Genomic DNA, 23,721 nt, shown 5'->3' on the forward strand with positions numbered 1-23,721 from the left:
TCATCTACAGAAGTGATGATGTTCTCTTAAGGAACGGGAAGCTAAACCATGAAGATTTTTCTCTACATCTACAAACCCCTACTTATTTCCCTTACTGCCTGGATCTGAATTCCCAACATTCAAAGAGGAATCTTCTAATACACAGTCTTCAAAGGAAGGAACAAAACCCTGAGTGTGGTCTGGGAAATCTGGAAGGAGTTATTCTCACCCAGGAAGAGGAGGTGTCCGTAGTTCTCTAACATCACATCCCTGTACAATTCTCGCTGAGTGTGGTTCAGGCATCCCCACTCCTCCTGAGAGAATTCTATGGCCACATCCCTGAATGTCAGCAGTCCCTGCAATAAATACGACAGTTACCAAGTGGCCACTGGCAGAGTTCACAATGCTCCCTAAGATGAAAGAGGGTGTTAATGTCACCAGCTAGACCCCAAGACCTGACCTTCACTGCTCACCTGTTTATACCCACCAACTTTTATCCCACGTTTTACTTAACCTCCTCTTTCCACCTTATCTTTTACTTCAATCAAAAGACCCCATGGGCAGAGTCTCCTGTGTTGGAGACAGAAACTATCCAACAAAAAGTTATGACTGCTGTGAGGAAGCACTTGGGCCTGACCAGTTTGAACTTAACCCCTGAGTCATACCTGTGTAGATGAAGCAAGGAGTAACCCATGGAGTGACCAACAGTTACTTTACCTCATTACAATATGAAAATCTCCATGGAAGGAGCAGCACAAACACCATTTTCATAACATACAAAGTATGTATACAAGTGTTGTCTTCATGTGCATGTGTGACCATATGCCCAGCTCTATATAAGATGATGAAGCCCCTCCTGCTGAATTTCCATCTGAACCCTAAGTAAAAGGAAACTGTCCCCACTGGCTCTATGAGTCTCTGTTTTGAAGTTATTTCTCGTGATCTCCTTATTGGCTAAAAATCAAGTTTCCTTTGTGTCACAAGCCCATCTAGTGTAGTTTCTATCTGTGACTCTATTATACTTCAGGATTTTAATACACTCAAACATGTTAATTAAGTGATTCTTGTATTTTTTTTTTTTTTTGCCTGAAAATACAAAGAAATAAATAGAAGGTAACTCTGTAACCTAAGTGTGGAGTAAAATAAAAACTTAGAAGATGGAGGTCTTAGAACCTCTAGTCCTAGAAATCATTCTCTCTGCTACATGAAGGTGACAGTCTTCATTGTCCAGTGGAAAGTGATGTGAAGGGTCAAGAAAGTATTCTTGAGACATTTTTGGTGCAAAAAGCTGTTTTTATTAAAGCGCAGGGACAGGACCCCTGGGGAGAAAGACCTTCACTGTCCTTGCGAGAAGCCATTGATAATATAGTTTTAAGTTGGGGGGTAGAAATAAAGGAAGTTTCTGCAGGGATTTTCATATGTTAAAGAGGACTTACAGGATCCTGGAGGTCTGGCTATTATCAAGCTGGTTCCTTTTTGCTTCTAGCAAAGCATTAAGGCAGTCATGAATTCCTGATGGAATGTCATATTCTGCCTGTCTCAAGTATATATCAAGGGTCTGGAAGTTGAATTTCAGTTTATCTACATTTCTTTTACCTTCCTTCTCAACAGAAACTAGAAGCAAGAGAAATTCAGAAGGAAGAAGTTTCCACTTTAAATGTGATAGTTTCTGCATATCGCTCAGTAAATCCATCTAAGATCCTTAAGAATGGTAATGGGGGAGAATACAAACTTCATAGGGGAGAAAACTGTCAGAGAGCATCAACCGAAGTAAAAGAAGGTAACATGAGCTATAAGGAAACAAACTGACATCAGTGCCTTAGGCACACTGAAGGACCTATTATTAATGGTGTGTTCTTGTGCCCCGGGAACAGTAAATCAGAATATAAATTGTATTATGAGAATACAGTGGATTTATACAAAGTTCAATCACACAAGGTTTCCATGTCCTGTAATAGCTAGTACATTTAAATAGAGGATCTTTTTCACATTCTAAAGAGCAAGCCTCCCCTTTTTTTTCTAAAACTTTCTGAGTTATTCTGGATCTCATATCCATTGTGTTTATTTATGCAATTTCTTACTCCTGGTCTACACAGAGCTCATAAAGCATCCAGATGGAACCTAATAAGAAATGTTTTCCTTGACTGATATCCAAGGCCAGAGCCCATCAGCAATAGGAATCTTGGATTCAACGCCGTCCTCTGTGGGTCTGTCACCAAGGGAATATTTATGATATTTGCAGGATTTTAATTCAAAGGGACAGTTGTTGATAGACTATTGAAAGACAGGTTGGAGAGAAGGGAGAGAAGGCTCTGGAATATAGGGGGGAAGTGTTCTAAAGACTTAATCTTGAGTCATTTTTTGAAAATGTTTTAAAATTAGGGGAAAACGTGAAGCAGAAACATCACAACTAGAGGAATCAATATCTGCAATTTTTAAATGAATGGAATCTCAGGAGAAAAACATGACGCGCCATCTGACTTGGAACGCAAGGCTTACCTGAGAACTTGCCATTTCTTCTTCTTTCATGTTGTCCTCTAGATTTCTTTCTCAGAGGAGATTCGTAGAGAAATCACAGCTGCATCAGGAGAAAATGCCTTTAAAGCCACCAACAGAGCCTCTGCACCTCTAAACTGCTCGGCCTGACAGCAGGACTTTGAAATGCAGAAAAGGCCCAAATTCCTAGTCCTTTGTGTCAGGAGCCTTTCAGAAACTATGAGCTCTTACTTGGAGACCAATCCCTGACTTTTCGTTCTCTGCTTTCAGGGGGCCTCCCCTCCCACTGACGCCCACAAATTCAGCTACAGCATAGGAACTGTGAGCTGCAAGGATCTGACCCTCCCAGACTCATGTAGCAGAGACCCTGTTGCCTCTCCTTGCACCAAAAACTATACTCAACTCTCATAAATTAATGGGCAGCCCTCGTGCTTAATCCTGGCCTCACTTAGAATTACCTGGAGCCCTTAATTAAAACGACACTATCCTTTCCACCCACACCAATAGACAGAATCTGAGGAGGAGGGCACAAGCAATGATCGGTTTTGAAATTCCACACGTGATCCTATTGGGAAGCATTTGGGGGAGGTGACCAGGCAAAGGACAGCAACCAGGGCTATGATTGTTATCCGGATTTAAATCCATGCCTTTTCCACTGATCAGAGTTTCTGGAGATTTATACATTCTCCCTGTTTCTGCTAAGCAGAGGGAGACACCCTTACAAATGGAGCTTTCCCTCATAAATGCAAATATCTCTTACAAAAGTAAACATACTGGGTTTCAGAGCTTTTCCTTTGTCTGCCTTTTCTTTAAAATAACAGCCTAGTGGCGCCTGGGTGGCTCAGTTGGATGAGAGTCAGACTTGATTTCAGCTCAGGTCATGATCTCAGGGTCATGAGGTCGGGCTCTGCTGAGCAAGGAGCCTGCTTAAGATTCTCTCCCTCTCCTCTCTTCCCCCCTCCCCCCCTCCAGCTCACTCACAATTTCTCCCTCAAAAACCAAAAAGAACAAAAACAAACAAACAAAAAAAACCAACATAGAATAATCCTTATGACAAAGACACGTTATTTTGGGATGGTAAAATGCTCCTCTTAAATAGGCAAATGTTTATTTTCCTAAGGAACTGCCAAACAGTTTCCCAAACTGAATGTACTTTTTACACTCCCATCAACAATATAAGAGAATTCTAGTTCCTCAATATTTTCACAGAAATGTGGTGTTATCCTTTTCCTTTATTTTAGCCATTCTAGAAAATACTGAGTGATTGCCCATTATAAAATATGAAGTGGTCTTAATACAGTTATTCTGGTGACTCAAAGTGAAACCACTTAAAAGCATAATGTTGAACAAAAATCAAAATGGCTGCATTAAAATGTCAGCAAGGCTTGATATTAAACTAAATACCCTTTTTCCTCTCTTCAGCAACCTTCCCCTCCCCCTTTCTCCGGCTTCTCTGCCCCCCACCCCCACCCCAGGAATCCAGTACCACTCTGAAAACCTGGTAAATAAGGCTGGAAGCACAAACACAATTACTGTCGAAACCGGCTAGGTCCTGCATTTCCCTACAAAACTCCCAACCCCTTCCTCTGGGTGGGCTTGCAGTTTTGAAGGCCCCGAACTGCGGCAGCCTCGTCTGCCTAGCAAAGCAATAAAGCTATTGTTCCTTTTTATCCCCAACTCTGTCTTCACATTATATTTTGGGTCTGAAACACGAAGGTCAGTTTTCAACAACAGAAGGAATGTTAGGAGAGGAATCCATTTTTCTTCATCTGTTCTCAATTCTTTGGCCAGTCTAATAATTAAATTGATGTAAGACAGATTCACAAGAAAAAATAATTTCTTAATTATGGGAACCTCAAAAATATGAGGCTCAACCACAGGAAATTGATGCTTACATGCCACTGTGACTTAAGAATTCTTGAGTGTAAGGATTTAGAATTTCAAAAGGGGGTAAGCATATTCACAGGAAAAAGGAAAGAGCAAATTTTGTCAAACAATAGTTTGCAACACCAGGCAGGCAACTCTTTATAATATAAAAAGTTAATGTCTGATATTTGTTATATTACTGATAGAGGTCTGCCATCTAATTCATTCTGGGTATATAATCAACCTCACAAAAGAAGGAAATCCTTCCACTTGCAGCAACAGAATAAACCTAGGGGACCTTTTTTTTAAGTTACATAAAAGCCCTGCCCGGGCCCCTTTGCCCAACTTAGTAGTCTTTAAATTTTAGCATGCACCTTTAGCGTGTGTGATTGATAAACCAAACCTCTTTGTATATCTATAGGTCATGTATTGCTTCCCAGAAAGACTTGGATGGGAATCCTCTTGCATAACCTGTCCCTGGGGCACCAATGCATCACCCCCAAGAACCACAATAACGTCTGTAGCTGACACCACTGAGTCTGCAGGAACCAAGAAGTGCTAGAGACTACCATTGTCCTCTTTTACCAATTACTGGCCTCAAGTTCCCTTAAAAATCTTTGGATGAGAAATCTGTACGTGGGGTCTGTGCTTAGGTCAGAAATGCAAATAAAACTCATTTGTAAGAAAAAAAAAATCTTTGGGACAGGCTGAAACTTTGGAGTTGGTTTTTGGATAAGACTCTACCTTCTTCCTCTACCTAATTCCAGTTAGTTAACATAAAGTGTTATATTAGTTTCAGCTGTGCAATATAGTGGTTAAACAATTCCATACATTACCCAGTGGTTATCACAAGTGCAGTCCTTAATTCCCATCATGTGTTTAACCCTTCACCCAACCCACTTTCCCTCTGGTAATCATCGGTTTTTTCTCTATCCTTAAGAGTCTGTTTTGTGGGGGCGCCTGGGTGGCTCAGTCGTTGGGCGTCTGCCTTCGGCTCAGGTCATGATCCCAGGGTCCTGGGATCGAGCCCCACATCGGGTTCCCTGCTCCTCGGGAAGCCTGCTTCTCCCTCTCCCATTCCCCCTGCTTGTGTTCCCTCTCTTGCTGTCTCTCTCTCTCTGTCAAAATTAAAAAAAAAAAAAAAAAAAGAGTCTGTTTTGTGATTTGTCTCTCTCTCTTTCAGGCTGGCCTCCTGAATAAACCTCATACTTCTTTCCAGTCAAAACTCGTGTCTTGAGTATTAGCTTTTGGAACAACCTGCAGCCAATCTTGGTTTTTTGTCTTTTTTTTGGTAACAAAATTGTTGTGTGATCACTCAGTGCATCCGGTGGGAAAGAATTCTTGAGATGTTTAAGATGCAGCTTAGTAAGTTTATTCAAGTAGCAGGGGGACAGGACCCCTGGGCAGAAAGAGTTGCACTTTGGTTGCATAAAGCTGGTGGTTATATGCTTAGACCTCAGGGGGTGGGGTCATGCAGGAAGTATTAGATCATAAATGTTTCTTCAAATTTCTACTTGTAAAACTACTTTTGCAAAATTTCTCTGTTGCTTATCATTCAGTTCAATATTAACTATAGGTGAGATGTACAGGCAGTCATGAGACCCTTTAAGAATGTAGCAATCAACTACATTTGATTCTTATCAAAACTATGCAGGCTATAGGTCAGCTCTTTGGGCTTAAGGTGAGCATTTTACTGTTTCTGTTCCTCATCATTTCACCCCTGACCAATTTTCTGTCCATAAATATTTAAGGTTGTTGAAGGGTGAAGGGCTCATATTCTGTAACTTCTTCAAGGTGACAGGGGTTGTAGAGCTGTCCCTACCCATGCATTGAAATTGGTCCCTATCTGTCCCTACGTGTAGCTATTACAGAAGGCCATTGTTGTAGAGTTCAGAGGGGACACTGCAGTGAATTAGTTTTGAGTAGTCAGTATGATCTGTTGGCTGGGTAAAGGAGTCAGGAACTGCTTGTACACATCTCAACAATAGGAGAAAAAATAGCAAAAGAGAAAACACATCAAAATTATAATGAAAAATCAGAAGAACAATGGAACAGAGAAAGAACAATGGAAAGAGAGAGAGACAAATCACAAAACAGACTCTTAAGGATAGAGAAAAAACCGATGGTTACCAGAGGGAAGGTGGGTTGCGTGAAGGGTTAAACACATGATGGGTGGGCGCCTGGGTGGCTCAGATGGTTAAGCGTCTGCCTTCGGCTCAGGTCATGATCTCAGGGTCCTGGGATCGAGTCCCGCATCGGGCTCCCTGCTCCTTGGGAGCCTGTTCCTCCCTCTGCCTCTCTCTCTCTCTCATGAATAAATAAATAAAATCTTGAAAAAAAAATAAAATAAAAAAGTAAACACATGATGGGAATTAAGGACTGCACTTGTGATAACCACTGGGTAATGTATGGAATTGTTTAACCACTATATTGCACAGCTGAAACTAATATAACACTTTATGTTAACTAACTGGAATTAAAATCTTAAAAAGTCAAAAACAAAGAAAAAGTGGTGGCAATCCATTAAAATACTGATAGATCCTTACAATAGCAACAGACAGATGTACAGAATATTAGTTGATATGGCTGAAATGAAGAAACCTTCCCAGATATCAGTAGAGGATAGCTAACTCTTCCCTAACAGGGCATATAATTGTACATCGATACTTCGTAATAATTACTTGAGGCCTGAAAATTATTGAAATTATGACTCCTAGGTCATTATATCAGAACAAGAATGCTTCTTGAATGCTGGTAATCTGTATTTTCAACAAGGATCACACAGTGGATTTGAAATGCATAACATAGTCTTTGTATAATCCTAAGATATTTTAATGATAGAATATATTGGCTTTTAATGTGTTAACACTGATAGGTAATGAATGATGTATTATCCTGCCACCAATATTAACCTATCTCACCTTAATTAAGAATGTAGACAACAGATGGTATCTACCACGCATTTGATAATGGTGATATAATATGACTAGTAATCCACTTTCTCAGTGGCCTCAGACTTTAAATAATGTGTGGTTATATTTCCAACAGTTTATCTATTGCACTGGTTTCTCTTCCTTCTAACTCCTGGGACATCAACATGGATACATGATAGATTATATAGGGGGACTGTTGACAGTTTAGGTAAACTCCTCCATGATAGTGCTACTTGGCATCCATTTTGTGTAGTCAGTCGGATTACAGGGGACTTGAACTCACACCAGCCCCTCTCACCAGTGCATTTCCTAAGTAACAGCCTGCAGAGTCACATGCTAATATAACTTCTGATAGGACACCTCAGCCACTGCCCTTGTGAACAACCATCTCCACTGGAACCCTAGACATCCCCCTTGTGCACCCTGTAGAGAAGATCCCCACAGAGTTTACCTAAAACTGTTTTAGTTTCAATAGGTCAACCTGGACTTACCCAGGAACTCCAAAGCACTCCACCCACGGATCCGAATAAAGAATTTAGCCCCATGTCAAAACTCCAATTTGTCTTTAAAGATGGATTCTTTTTCTTTTTTTTTTTTAAAGATTTTATTTATTTATTTGACAGAGAGACACAGTGAGAGAGGGAACACAAGCAGGGGGAGTGGGAGGGAGAGAAGCAGGCTTCCCGCGGAGCAGGGAGCCCGACGCGGGGCTCGATCCCAGGACCCTGGAATCATGACCTGAGCCGAAGGCAGAAGCTTAATGACTGAGCCACCCAGGCATCCCTAAAGATGGATTCTGTCAAGAACCTGAATGGTCCTAGAAGTAGATTCCCCCCTGGAGGCTGCAGAGAAAATCCAATGCCTCATGAAACCTTGATTTTGACTTTACAGGACCCTAAACAGAAACAGCAAATCCACTGAAAGTCAGACACATAAATAGCAGAGTACTCTTTTTTAGCTCCTAAATATGTGGAAATTAGTCACAGTAAAGTTGGAAAACATCTACACATAGGCATAAATTTAATTGTAAAATAGAAATTATTCATTCATTTTTAATTTAAATAAATTAAAGTAAAAGTCCCCATTCATTGCCCCCAGTCAGTAATAGTTTGATTTTCAGATATAACAGCTCATCAGTTTGAGCTGTATCTTCCTTCTTGTGCAATTTCAGAGGGTATGTGAAGTTCCATTTGAAATTATATAACACACACACAAACTAAAATATTTCGCACTTCCTTTAATGTTTGCATAAATATGGTCACATCAAACTTACTGTCAATCAAATTGCTTTCCTTGGGCGCCTGGGTGGCTCAGTTGGTTAAGCGACTGCCTTCGGCTCAGGTCATGATCCTGGAGTCCCGGGATCGAGTCCCGCATCGGGCTCCCTGCTCGGCAGGGAGTCTGCTTCTCCCTCTGACCCTCCCCCCCTCATGCTCTCTCTCATTCTCTCTCTCTCTCTCTCAAATAAATAAATAAAATCTTAAAAAAAAAAAAATTGCTTTCCTTAACCAATGCTATCTAAAGGTGGTGTTTTCATACCAGTAGAAATGGATTTACTGCATTCCTAAAATACCATATCTGGTGGTAATTGTCAATATAGCACCCTTGTTGAAACACTTTTTTTTTTTTAAAGATTTTATTTATGTATTTGAGAGAGAGCGAATGAGAGAGAGCACATGAGAGGGGGGGAGGGTCAGAGGGAGAAGCAGACCCCCCGCCGAGCAGGGAGCCCGATGCGGGACTCGATCCCGGGACTCCAGGATCATGACCCGAGCCGAAGGCAGTCGCTTAACCAACTGAGCCACCCAGGCGCCCCGAAACACTTTTTTTATACATTTACATACTTAAATATATCTGTCTACTGCTATCACACACATCATGAAATGTGGATCTTTGATTCAGATACAAGTGACTTAACTGGGTGGTTCCTGGACATGAGATTGTTGCACCATGATGACTGCATTTTTATAATGAGTGAACAATTGCTGAACTACTCTTGGAAATGGATAAAAAAAGAAAGCAGAAAAGTCAGTAATATCCTACCAACTGTGTTTTCACTGTTAAAGAAATTAAACAGGGAAGCCACTGACTCAGGGGGCTCTAATGCCTCGGTAGCCTTGATAAGCAAATCACAACTTAATTCACAGTCACTGCACTGGAAAGGAAGAAAATGAACTTGAGAACAAAGAATTACAGTCAACTAGGCTTTCCAGAAATAAGGCAACTACTTAAGGTATACCCAATCAAGCAGTGTCCTTGCTTTGCTTCCATATCCTCTCAATAAAAACCTTACTAATGGGGCGCCTGGGTGGCTCAGATGGTTAAGCCTCTGTCTTCGGCTCAGGTCATGATCCCGGGGTCCTGGGATCGAGCCCCGCATCGGGCTCCCTGCTCCTAGGGAAGCCTGCTTCTCCTCCTCCTTCCTGCTCGAGCTCTCTCTCACTATCTCTGTCTCTCTCAAATAAATAAATAAAATATTTAAAAAAAAAAAAAAACACCTTACTAGTAGCTCCTACAGGTGGGACATCATTAATTTTTTTGTTAAAGATAGATTGATTTTTACTTATTTATATCTTTATATATTCATATTTTTATTTATATTTTATTCATTCAGTTAATTAATTAAGAGGGGGAGGGGAAGAGGGCAGAGAGAGGGAATCTCGAGCAGACTACCTACAGAGCTCTGCCAGAAGCCCAATGCCAGTCTTGATCTCACCACCCTGAGATCATGACCTGGGCCAAAACCGAGTCGGAGACCTAACCCACTCAGCCACCCAGGTTCCCCATGCCTAACAAATTGAGTAGGCAAATCAAATGGTCAAATTAACACTTGAAAATTTCAATGTATATCACGTCATCTTTTTTTTTTTTTTAAAGATTTTATTTATTTATTTGAGAGAGAGAGAATGAGAGAGAGCACATGAGAGAGGGGAGGGTCAGAGGGAGAAGCAGACCCCCCGCCGAGCAGGGAGCCCGACGCGGGACTCGATCCAGGGACTCCAGGATCATGACCTGAGCCGAAGGCAGTCGCTCAACCAACTGAGCCACCCAGGCGCCCTATCACATCATCTTTTAAGATCACAATACCACTTTCATTTTGACCAGTTTCTCAAGTGGCCTAAACTCCTTACCCACATTGCAAGTGGGCAGATGACAGTGTGACAGGTTTCCCCGCCCCGCTCTGCTCACTTTTGCACATGCGCACAACACACCAGCGCATCTCTGCTCTTACTTCCCGGGACTTCACCCTTGGCAATGGCTCCCCACAGCGCCTGCGCAGATAGAGTTGCCCAACAAATGCTGCACATGCGCACAGAGGACTTGTGGCGCACACAGCGTCTTTGGGCCAAAACCTGCAGTCATCTCCTCCTTCCTTCACCAGCCGAGGTCTTCAGAGCACCACACCTAAATCCCATCTCAACCAAGCCCACACATCTCAGTTCACAGTTCAGGCAAGCTGGGACCAGAGTCTATGGACAGACCAGTCCTACCTCTGACTAATGTTATTACACCCAGAATATTTGACGGCTTCTCCCTTCCCTAGTGCCAAAATTTCACACATGCGCACACAGAGAATGCAGGTGAACCCCTCAAGATCCTGAGTACCGCACCTGCCACAGTGCAGAGGGACCCAGAGCAGGTGGGGATAAGGGACTGGACATCAAGGATCACCATGTGCAAAAGTCATACTGTTCACTCCCAAGTTGGCTGTCTCCCTCCCCCGTATGTACAGACAATAATAGGGTGTGGAATTTCGTCAGTGGCAAACATCTCACAGATTTTTATTTTGTTTCTGTCCTCAACATTTTTTTTTTTAAAGATTTTTATTTATTTATTTAACACAGAGAGAGAGAGCACAAGTAGGCAGAGTGGCAGACAGAGGGAGAGGGAGAAGCAGGCTCTCTGCCAAGCAAGGAGCCCGATGTGGGGCTCGATCCCAGGATCCTGAGATCATGAGCTGAGCCGAAGGCAGCCGCTTAACCGACTGAGCCACCCAGGCGCCCCTCTGTCCTCAACATTTTTGACACGGTGCTAATAGTTATATTCAGTACATGAAAAGATACTACTATGTTGAAAGCTTTTTAGGAAATTTTGACAGTATTTGTGTACAAAACATTTTTTTTGAAAAAATGCTTGTTAATTTATTCTAATTTGCCAATGTCAATAAAAAGTTAAGAAAAAAAAAAAAGGATCGCCCTGTGCAATATGAACGCATAAGGTGCCCATCAATCCCACCTCTCCAGCAGACCTTCTGACATCCTAGTTCTGGATTCATTTTTCGGGGCTAACACTATGAGCATAAACCTCAGCTGCCCCAGAATTCTCATCAGAAATAGTACTTTTGCCTAAATGGGGTTTGCAGACTCTAACACAGAATTGTCATTTCAGATTCTGTAGAAAACGACCTCAGACCACGAAACTGCCCTCCACCGCTCCACTGTCAGTCCCTGTGCCTTCCTTCTCAGAACAGCTCAGAGAACAGAGTTCCTGGCAGCTCCACCTGGGTGGCCCAAACTGGCATTCACACCTTCCTGAGGCTCAGACTTAGATAAAGCAGAGTAAAGGACTAAAAATTCAGGGAGTCAGTTTCACATGTCTGGTTGAAACAATGCTTCCAAGGTAACACATAACATCCCACCTTCCATTCCTGAGATGTTCACTCATAGTCCACACATTAAAATTAACCAAATACATAAATGCAAATGATTGATGAATCAAATTTCACTCAGAGCCTCTAATCCACCCTTCCTTTCTATGTCTGCTCTCTATATTTGTGCTATCATGACATTATTTTTAAGGTTAATGATAACGAAAAAGAAGAGAAACAATCTCTACAATCCCAGGGAGGCACACCCAGCATCTAAATCCTCCTGGGAAAAATGAACATATAGTACCCAGTTCCCAGGGCTTTAGTAAGATTAACATGCATAATGTATGCAAGATTCCCAGCACAGTATCCTGGACACAGTGCATCCTCATATACCTGGAGTATGTAGTAGATGCTCAAAAAACATTCCGTTCATGAATGAGCACATACTATTTATCCAAAACAGCCTTGCTCAGACACCACAGCCTTATCTAGTCCCTTCCCAGCTTGCAGCGGATGAGCAGAGAGAGTCTTCTTTCCGGGAGATGTCAGTCTTCACTGGGAATGGCAATACTTGTGTTGATATAGGATGATTGGGTATGGGGTGCCTGCCTGGGTGGCTCAGTCGTTAAGCGTCTGCCTTCGGCTCAGGTCATGATCCCAGGGTCCTGGGATCAAGCCCTGCATCGGGCTCCCTGCTCCGCAGGAAGCCTGCTTCTCCCTCTCCTACTGCTCCTGCTTGTGTTTCCTCTCTCTCTGTGTCTCTCTCTGTCAAATAAATAAATAAAATCTTAAAAAAAAAAAGTCTTTATAAAAAAATAAATAAAGCACAGAAGTCTTTATAAAAAAATAAATAAAGCACAGAAATCAGATTATGTCATTTGCAGGTTTAAAAGCCTCTAATTGCGGGCGCCTGGGTGGCTCAGATGGTTAAGCGTCTGCCTTCGGCTCAGGTCATGATCCCAGGGTCCTGGGATCGAGCCCCACATCGGGCTCCCTGCTCAGCGAGGAGTCTTCTTCTCCCTCTCCCACTCCCCCTGCTTGTGTTCCCTCTCTCGCTGTGTCTCTCTCTGTCAAATAAATAAATAAAATCTTTAAAAAAAAAAAAAATAAAGGGTGGGAGGATGGGTTGGCCTGGTGGTGGGTATTGAGGAGGGCACATTCTGCATGGAGCACTGGGTGTTGTGCACGAACAATGAATCATGGAACACTTCATCTAGAACTAATGATGTAATGTATGGGGATTAACATAAGAATAAAAAAAAAATCATAGGTTACTTTTATAATCACAAAAATTAAAAATATTATCCTCTCTCTTTGAAAAAAAAATAAAAAAAAATAAAAAGGATGACTGGGTATAAGGGATCTTTTGCTTTCTCAGTGCTACTGGAAATGATGTCTGGGGACATCGGGCTCCCTGCTCGGCGGGAAGCCTGCTTCTCCCTCTCCCACTCCCCCTGCTTGTGTTCCTCCTCTCGCTATCTCTCTCTCTGTCAAATAAATAAATAAAATCTTTAAAAAAAATAAAATAAAAAGGATGACTGGGTAAAAGGGACTCAGGCTTGATCTTTTGCTTTCTCAGTGCTACTGGAAATGATGTCTGGGGACAGCAACTTCAATGGCTGTTAAAAACAAATTAATGGGCTTCATGCAGACCTAGGGAGTAGTGATATCTGAGTGTGGGGGCCAGAGAATCTGTTTTTAATGGGAACCTCAAATGGTTTGTATATACATGAAATTTTTTTAAGTTTATCATCTAAGCAATCTCAATACCCAACAAGGGACCTGAACTCATGACCCCACAATCAAGAGTCACATGCGCTACAAACTGAGCCAGCCAGGCGCCCATATATATACATGAAATTTTGAAAAGCAATATTTAGAAAATTCGTTCTCCGCTTTGGCGTCACGTCAGGATCCCTTGTGTAGATTTTAGAACTGCAATCTCCAGGGTGCCAACCCCAAAGCTTCTGTCACTTAGTCCTCAATGATGCCTAGCATCAATTAAGTCTTAATGACATGGCCCAACTTATTCCACTGTGAGGCCAATGTAAACACTGAGGCTCCCAGGTACATTTCTGAGGACAGAGCACAGGGTCTCATCAATGGGGAAGCCTCCATGGGGAGAGCTGCTCTATGTAAGTCTGGATAGAGGAGGGTCAGTCTACCCCACATTCCTTATGTTGTACCAGAATTTGTGTGTGTCTACAGGAGACAAATGCACCAAAACAGAGAGAGAGAGGAGTAAAAGACATTGGGGCCTCCACTTGGAAACTCCTAAGTGTACAGATTTTCATATGCCTCCACAATCAATGGAATAGCAATCAGATCACATATTCCCTCACTGGCCATGGGGAGGGTTTTGGATTTCACTGTGAATGCCATGGAAGACACTAGAACAGAAGGTAAGTCCTTAGAGGATATAGGAGCACGTGAAGAATGAGACAGGAGCTGTCCCTCTGTGACCACCAGAGAAATAAACCTTGGCTTCCAGGATCATTCCATTCAAGCAGAGCTTCCCAAAACACATTTTATTTTTCTAAAAGGTTTATTTATTTATTTGAGAGAGAGAGAGCATGTGCGAGTGGGAGGAGAGGCAGAGGGAGAAAGAGAATCCTCTAGCAGTGGGGTTGGATCCTAGGACCCTGAGATCATGACCTGAGCCGAAATGAAGAGTTCGACACCCAACCAAGCCACCCAGTGCCCCCCGGACCACATTTTAAGGCTATGTTTTCTCCTTTGGCCCCCACCTGTGTCGCCTGCTTCATTCATTCCCACCTACCTGGGTGTGTGGCTACTGTCTCCTTTCCCTTCATGTGCCCGTGCTCTTTCCTTTTGTAAAGAAAAAGAACAAATACAGCCTAGAGATAGCAAGACCTACTTATAAGAAAAGGAAGCATGACTCTTGCTGGAGAATCTTCAATTTGAAATCCAGCACTATGCTCGGTAGAGAAGAGAGCACGTTACAGAAGGATGTAGAAAATTATTTCTCCAAACGCTCTTACTGCTGGCCACTTTAGAACACTTAGGAAGCATTTTCAATGTTCAGCTCCTTAAATCCACTTCCAAGTACTACTGAATCAAAAATAAGGAATAGATGTCTAATTTTAAGATTCTATGCCAGTTAGTTTCTAGAATTATCACTAATCTAGAGTGAAGATTACGGATAACCTCAGCAGATGGGAACATTAAAGTCAAGATAAAACATCATGAATACTTCCTTCCTTACACCAACAAAGCCTGATTATTTCCTTGAAATGATGTCATTTGTCATTTGTGATGAGTTACAATATAGAATTTTAAGAACTTGAACATATAGTATTATACTATACTTCTTTCCTCTTCCTGAAAATAGAAAAGTAATAAAGGAGATAATTTCTGTAATGCTATGCAGGATGAAATGGAAAATTATGAAACCAAGGAATAATTTAGAACGTTTACTTGCAAAGACTTGGATCTCCAGTAAACATAAGTGAGAGCCTTCATTTTTCTTTTAAGATTTTTATTTATTTATTTGACAGAGAAAGAGACAGCGAGAGAGAGAACACAAGCTGGGGGAGTGGGAGAGAGAGAAGCAGGCTTCCCGCTGAGCAGGGAGCCCGACGCGGGGCTCGATCCCAGGACCCTAGGATCACGACCTGAGCCGAAGGCAGACGCTTAACAACTGAACCACCCAGGCGCCCTGAGAGCCTTCATTTTCTAAGGGAATCTGGCAGAGAGACCCTGAACCAAGTGAACAAAATTAATATCAGCTGTAATGAGACAAACTGATTTCAGTGGCCTAAAGCACAAAGGACTCATCACTGCGACAGTGCTTACAAAAATAAAAAAAACAAATCTTTATGATTCCAATCATGAAAATATAGCATATTTCTGAAATTTCAAGCCACAGATTGCTCCCATGTCCTGTAATCTTTAATATATTTTAAATAGTAAGTCTTTTCGTTGAAGCAATCTAGACAGCAAGGCTCTCTTTTTCAGAACGTTGACTTTTTCTGGGCCTGATAACTGGTTTATTTGTTCATCTAGTTTCCATAGACTCAGGCCTCACCCAGACAGAACCTCAATATTATATATTCTCCTCCTTTACTGGGATCCCAAAATCTAACCCATCTCCAGTGAGAATCTTGGGTATCAACACATCCCCATATTGATCTGTCACAGAGGGAATACTTTCAATAGTTGCAGGTCATGAATTCATGATAGGAATTCGTCATGCTGCATAGAAAACCCGGCTGGAGAGAATGGAGAGACAGCCCGGGGATAATAGAGGAATATCCTAAAGGGCTGACTTGACTATCATTAAAAGAATAAATAGTAGTCCGAAACATATTTACTAGGCAGGACCACCAAAAGTAGAGAAGTGAATGTTTGCAAGTTCTAATACATGGCCTTTCAGTAAGAAATGAAGACACTGCCCTAAGCTAAGTCAAGACAAGATTTACCCCAGAAGCAGCCCTTTCGGCCTCTCCCTTCTGTTCTAGGTTTCTTTCTCAATCGATATTAGGTAGAGAAATCACACCTGTATGCCTTTAAAGGCCTCAGCACAGTCTCTTCACCTGCTATCATCAACTCAGAGGCAGAAGGATCTTGAAATGCACAAAAGGCCGCCCTCTCCTTTGTCACAGGAAAGATTCAGAAAAAAAGGAGCTCCTATGTGGACACTTGCGTGTGAGTTCATCCTTCCTGGTTTCAGATGTCCTCCCCTCCCACAGAAAACCAAATCCTGCCACAGCACCGGGAATGTGGGCTGCACGGACCTGCCCCTTCCAATTGCAGACCAAACAGTCTGTTAGCTTCTCTTCACCAGAAAGCCAGACTCTGCTCTCACAAGTGTGTCTGCGAATCCTTGGGCTTCACCCTGGTCTACCCGAGAAGCACCTGAAGCACATAGTTAAAGCAGCACTGATGTTCTCACCCTGACCAATAGACAGACTCTGGCAGAGGGCCCAGGTGATGGTGGTTCTTAAAACTCACCCTGGGATCTTTACTGTAAACCCAGGCTGATAAGCAATGATGTGCTTTCAAGTTTTAATGTGCATAGAAATCATTTGGTGATTCAGGTTCCATAGAAGAAATGGTGATTCTGCAGGTTTGGAATGGGGTCTGAGAATTGGCATCTTTCCCAAGTACTTGTTAGCGCTGATGCTGCTCCTGGAGACCCTCGTTTAGTGGCTACACTAGAGAATGCAGGCACAGCGCACCTGAGCCCCCCACACCCACCATCTACGTCAACACAAACAACTCCTGGTGAGTTCCCAGGAAAGAATTTACTATTCACTTTTCACTGTTGTGAGTTTATTGTTGGTCCCAGGAAAGACCTCCATCACTGCCCTGAAGGACCACATGCTTTCATAGCACTTTACAGTTTATAGAAAGGCAGCTCGTGAATGCACTAATGTCTGAGCAAGTCTCTATTTGGAAAACAACGTGTATATATTGATTACTGCAATGTTGATTGAGCACTGATTTTCTGTTCACAAGTTATGGTGCACCGTGTGGGCAACTTCACATATATGATGTGATTTCATTCCCATAATACCCTGTGAGCTGGGCACTAGGTGTCCTATAATAACCATGAAGATGCACAAACTGGGCCCCACTTATGTGCTTCATCTTTTTCCCTATCGATTAAAAAATAAAAGTTTGTATATTACAGGAGCGAAATATGGATGAATGGAAAAATAGAGAAAGGAAGGGTAGATTAGTAGTTCCAAGAGTTTTCTTTGTTGGGTTTACATGTTTTTAACAGGATAGAAAAATGTTTGAGTTTATAAGCAAATGCCAGTTTTCCTCTACTTTGTATACTCTCATTAGCAATATAGGATCATTTTAATTCCTCCACATTGGTGTTACCAAGTTTGTTTTTCCCTCAAATCTAATTATTCTAGCAAATAGGAGGAGTCATTTTCCTGTATGTTTCCTAGAAAACATCTCCCTGTTTTCTAGGAGTGGTTAAAGAAAATGTGCTATATATATTATTTAACATGATTTATGATATAAAATATGTATTATAGAATATATATATATTTTAAGATTTTATTTATTTGACAGAGAGAGAAACAGTGAGAGCAGGAACACAAGCAGGGGAGTGGGAGAGGGAGAAGCAGGCTTCCTGCCGAGCAGGGAGCCCGATGTGGGGCTCGATCCCAGGACCCTGGAACCAAGACCTGAGCCCAAGGCAGACACTTAATGACTGAGCCACTCAGGTGCCTCTGTTATAGAATATATTATGTATCATAAATAATTTATTAAATATACTATAATATCTATCTATACAAAATTCAGCCTTAAAAAAGGAAGAAAAACATCCTTCCATTTGGACAATGTGGGTGAGCATGGAGGATTTTATGCTAAGTGGAATAAGCCACACAAAATGGCAAATACTATCTCAATTATATCTTAAATCTAATAATCTAATCTAAATCTAATAATGTTGAACTCCTAAAAGCAGAGTAGATGCTAGGACATGGCTGAGGGCAAAGTGGGAGATGTTGGTCAAATGGTACAAAATTTCAGTTATGCAGAATGAATAAATCCTGGAACTCTAAAGTACAGCATGGTGACTACACATAATTCCATGTCTATTATACTTGACATTTGCTAAGAGAGTATATCTTCAATGTTCTCAACAAAAATTAATTTAAAAATCAGAAATAAAAAGTCCTAACACTATGAGATTAATTAGCTAGATTGTTTTAATCATGTCATAATGTATACATAGATTTATGTTTTGTTACTTGAGCAACTACTGAATCTGCAGGAATGGAAAACAGGATTCTGGGTAAAAGGTTGGTGAAGCACACGATTTCATGATAAAAAGAGAAAAGAAGGCACTAAAATATACAGTCGTTTCCTTCCATGTATCAGCTTCTAGGTTTTGGGAATTGTGAGCACCAGCCCTGGAGAGATGAAAGGAACAGCCACTCAGAATCGGATCTCCAATCTGTCCTGGGAAGGGAGGAGCTCCAGAGCCAGGCCAGACCTGGACACAGCCTCAGAAGGGGGTGGATCTGGTTTGGGCTTGGGAGGGAGCTGGCTGTAGGCTCTGATCTCCCTGCTTCTGGGGTATGTCTAGGCCTGTCATTCCTAAGCCTTCCCAGAGAAATTCAACACCCAGAGTTCATACTGTTTTAATCTATTTAGTCTCATTCCTATTTCAGAAAATAAAGTAAAAAGCAACTTAACATAAACACTTAGCATTTTCGGGGGCAATTATATTAGAAAGCTTTTATTCTTACAAGAATGCAAAATAAATGTTACTGCTACTAAAAATTCTTTGGTCCATGGATGACCCATCAAAGGTGACACCAGAACTCACACCACAACACAGAGAGGGAACTGACTCAACTGAAGTCAAGTCCCCGGTATACCACTGCTTCCTCACATTGACTCCACAATCCTGAATTCAACAATTTGCTCTAACCTAAAAGTTCCTGGATGGTAGGCATCATGACTCTTCATCTGTTTTTCTAATGACTGAATGCCATGGAAATAATCAGGTTCTATCTGTTTGCATCTCTACACTTGCTCAGTCAGTGTTCTTTACCACAGTATGAGGAACCTGGAGTACCTCCCACCAGGGTACCACAAAGGAGATTCCTTCTATGGAGGGAGGAGAGGACCCTGAATGACTCATTCTTCTTTCTCTGAGATGGAAGCAGATTCAGATTGTGATGCCAGTCTAACCCCAGGCTACACCGGACATTCCTAAATATTCCAAAGAGTTCCTGGTTCTGAAAAGAGTGTCCCCAGTGAGACTGAACTGTTGATGCCCCCATAGGGATTCAGGGAGCAGAAACCTTAGGCCATCAGCTAGGGCATAAACCTGTCCTGGTGGATCAGTATCCTCTGATGCAGGTGTGATGTATCCTGTCCCTGGGCAGTGATCTCTGCAGTAAGAAGCCTCTACTTCAGTTAACATGGGTTACAGGTAGCTGTAGTTGTGGTCATGATTCTAGATATTTTGTGGGTCTTAACCTTGCACTGTTAATGGATCTTCTCCTCCCTGAGGTTGTACTAAGGCAGGACCTAGTGTGGCAGGTTTTAAGCCTATGCTCGTTAAAACTTACAGATTTGGCTTTGATGATCAGGAGTGCCAGTTTGTTGAAGGACCACCAAACACGTTAACCACCTTTGTGGAACTGCCTTCACAAGATCACACCCAGGAAAATGTTAGGCAAATATAACATCTCATATTGAAAGATACCCATTCAGAGATATTTTGGGTATCTCTGCATTCTTTCAGGAGACCCTGTGACATTACTGACTGGACTCTGATCTTACCTCCTGGGACCATTAGTACATCATAATTGTATAATTAATTAAAATAATAATTTTAAAGGATTCATTGTATAGCTACAGTTATCTATTACTAGAATAGATTCTCTATATTATTCTCAATTTTACCTACAATGTCACTGGCTTGTAAGTGTACATAACACTCTGTGAGGCATGAATATATAAATGACTGACATGGAGGAAAACAGACTACATTTTTCTCCTGAGATGAGGAAGTTTTCTAATTCATCCAGGGTACAGAGGAAGACCTGGATACAGAGCGGTCATCACTAAGGAGAATAAAGGGGCAGAGAATCTACACATTCAATGCAATCCCTATCAAAATAACACCAGTATTTTTCACAGAGCTAGAGTAAACAATTCTAAAATTTATATGAAACCAGAAAAGACCCCAAATAGCCCAAGTAATGATGAAAAAGAAAACCAAAGCTGGAGGCATCACAGTTCCAGACTTCAAGCTATATTACAAAGCTGTAGTCATCAAGACAGTATGGTACTGGCAAAAATAGACACAGGGGCTCCTGGGTGGCTCAGTGGGTTAAGCATCTGCCTTCGGCTCGGGTCATGATCCCGGGGTCCTGGGATCAAGCCTTGCGTTGGGCTCCTTGCTCAGCAGGGGAGCTGCTTCTCCCTCTCCCTATGCCTGCCACTCCCCCTGTTTGTGCTCTCTCTCTGTCAAGTAAATAAACAAAATCTTTAAAAATAAAATAGACACAGAGATCAATGGAAAAGAAAAGACAACCCAGAAATGGACCCTCAACAATATGGTCAACGAATCTTCAACAAAACAGGAAAGAATATCCGATGGAAAAAAGACAACCTCTTCAACAAATGGTGTTGGGAAAACTGGAAAGCAACATGCAGAAGGATGAAACTGAACCACTCTTTCACACCATATACACAAATAAATTCAAAATGGATAAAACACCTAAATGTGAGATAGGAATCCATCAAAATCCTAGAGGAGAACATAGGCAACAACCTCTTTGATTTCAGCCACAGCAACTTCCTACTTACTAGATATGTCTCCAGAGATGAGAGAAACAAAAGCAAAAATGAACTATTGGGACTTCATCAAGATAAAAACCTTCTGCAAAGCAAAGGAAAGAATCAATAAAACTAATAGGAAACCTACAGAATGGGAGAAGATATTTGCAAATGACATATCAGATAAAGGGCTAGCATCCAAAATCTATGAAGAACTTATCAAACTGATTAATCAAAAAACAAAAAATCCAGTCAAGAAAAGGGCAGAAGAGCAGACATTTCTCCAAAGAAGACATACAAATGGCTAACAGACACATGAAAAAAATGCTCAACATTACTCATCATCAGGGAAATAAAATCAAAACCACAATGAGATACCACCTCACACTTGTCAGAATGCATAAAATTGACAACTCCAGAAACAACAGGTGTTGGGGAGGATGCAGAGAAAGGGGAATCCTCCTACACTGTTGGTGGGAATGCAAACTGCTGCAGCCACTCTGGAAAACTATGGAGTTTCCTTAAAAAGTTAAAAATAGAACACCCTATGATCCAACAATTACACTACAGGGTATTTATCTAAAGGATATGAAAATAGTGATTTGACGGGGCATATGTACCCCAATGTTTATAGGAGCAATGTCCACAATAGCCAAACTATGGAGAGAGCCCAGATGTTCCTCTATGGATGTTGGTTAAAGATGTGGTATATACATACAATTGAATGTTACTGAGCCATTAAAAAGAATGAAATCTTGCTATATGCAACGATGTGGATATAGTGTATTACCCTAAGTGAAATCAGCCAGTCAGAGAAAGAAAAACACCATGAGTTCACTCATATGTGAAATTTAAGAAACAAAAGAGATGAACATAGAGGAAGGGAAGCAAAAATGAAGTAAGATAAAAACAGAGAGGGAGGCAACCATAAGAAACTTTTTTTTTTTTAAGATTTTATTTTTATTTAACAGAGAGAGACACAGCAAGAGAGGGAACACAAGCAGGGGGAGTGGGAGAGAGAGAAGCAGGCTCCCCGCTAAGCGGGGAGCCTGATGTGGGGCTCGATCCCAGGACCCTGGGATTGGGACCTGAGCCGAAGGCAGACGCTTAATGACTGAGCCACCCAGGCGCCCAAGAGACTGTTAACTACAGGGAACAAACCAAAGGCTGCTGGAGGCGAGGTGGGTGAGGGATGGGGTAATTGGGTGATGGGCACTTGATGTAGTGAGGGCTAGATGTTATAAGCAACTGGCCAACTACTAAATTCTACCCCTGAATCTATTAACATGCTATCTGTTAACTAACTTGAATTTAAATAAAATCTTTAAAAAAACAGTCATTCTAAGAAAAATGAGTAAAGGGGATGGCAATTTGGAAACATGTTGATTAAGAACAAGTTGTTCACTTCCCTCCACATAGTCTAGTGAAAAAGAGAAAAATTACAATGATGGAAAAAAGGAAGGATATAAAAAATTACAACAGTGCTTTCCAGGACAAGAATGCCTGGGGTAGATATTTTCTCAGGAGAGGTTCTTGGTGTGGTATTGGTCTGATGCAAGTGTTAGCCCCCCGAATGTGCATGCACGGAAGAAAATCAGAATGAGTCCCAAACAGAAAACATAGGAGGTACATCTGAATGCTGCATAAAGTAAATCTATGTATTCCTCACAAAGTATAGCAGAACAGGATCCAAAGCCTATAATGTTTGTGCATATTTGTTGTACTTCTTATCCCATACATACATAGGAACTGTGGTATTGACCAGCTCAGGGAGGATCCAGCACAAGATATTGGAGGGGCCAACTGAATGTGGGGCTGTTCCTTAATGCTTTGCCCACCTGGAGTTTCTGGGACTGATGGTGATGGCCTGGAAGACACTCAAGGGGCCAGAATTATCAATGGACAGACACATCTCTGGACTCTCTGTGCAACTAGAAAATGAGTCTGTGTCCAAAATCATGGAGAAAACGTTTCAAATCAAAAGCTGCCAATGTGTCTGAGATTCCTCTTGAAGAATGACCAACACTTGGCTACATTCAGATGACTGAGAAAAACCTCTCAAACTTGCCCTGGTTCCCGTCTAGTATGGGAAATGATGACATAAGAGGTAGAACTCCTCCACTTTTCCAGGGAAAACCTAGACCAGGAAGATCATTCCCAATGTCAAATACTCAAATGCTAATTTCCAGGGTTCAATATTTACATTCACATGCAGAACAATCAGCAGGGAAACATGAGTTGTGGGCCATGTTTTTCATGAAAAATGAAATCTACAAGGTTGGCCAAAGTCTAAAGTCATTCTATAGTGTTTACAAGATATGGCCCACTGTTACTAATGTTTTATTCTAATGATTTTAATGTTCATGATTTTATGCTTTTGGACTATTATTCCTTTTTTACTGTGTCAGATAATAGAATACATATATAATCTGGGCGCCTGGGTGGCTCAGTCGGTTGAGCGACTGCCTTCGGCTCAGGTCATGATCCTGGAGTCCCGGGATCGAGTCCCGCATCGGGCTCCCTGCTCGGCGGGGAGTCTGCTTCTCCCTCTGACCCTCCTCCCTCTCATGC

The 23,721-nt window shown here is 41.7% G+C and overlaps 1 protein-coding gene and 1 long non-coding RNA gene across 5 annotated transcripts in view; both read right to left on the minus strand.

Moving 5' to 3' along the window:
- ZNF845 (zinc finger protein 845) overlaps nucleotides 1-23,721 on the minus strand; it is a 180,659-nt gene that overhangs the window by 44,300 nt on the left and 112,638 nt on the right. Inside the window, exons 3-4 of one of the 4 annotated variants that reach the window (XR_014141037.1) lie at nucleotides 2,479-2,557; nucleotides 11-335 (exon numbers count right to left, since the gene is read on the minus strand). The exons of the other annotated variants lie outside the window; for them this stretch is intronic. The gene's annotated coding sequence lies outside the window, so the exon portion shown is untranslated. Of the gene's footprint in view, nucleotides 1-10; nucleotides 336-2,478; nucleotides 2,558-23,721 lie in introns of those variants that run through there. 4 annotated transcript variants of the gene reach the window in all.
- The window catches only part of LOC145717683 (uncharacterized), a 52,113-nt gene that overhangs the window by 9,767 nt on the left and 18,625 nt on the right, over nucleotides 1-23,721 (minus strand). The gene's annotated exons all lie outside the window — the stretch shown is intronic.

This window comes from Leptonychotes weddellii, chromosome 16 (genome assembly GCF_054177405.1).
Source record: "Leptonychotes weddellii isolate Sample4059 chromosome 16, ASM5417740v2, whole genome shotgun sequence".
Classification (NCBI taxonomy): Eukaryota; Metazoa; Chordata; class Mammalia; order Carnivora; family Phocidae; genus Leptonychotes; species Leptonychotes weddellii.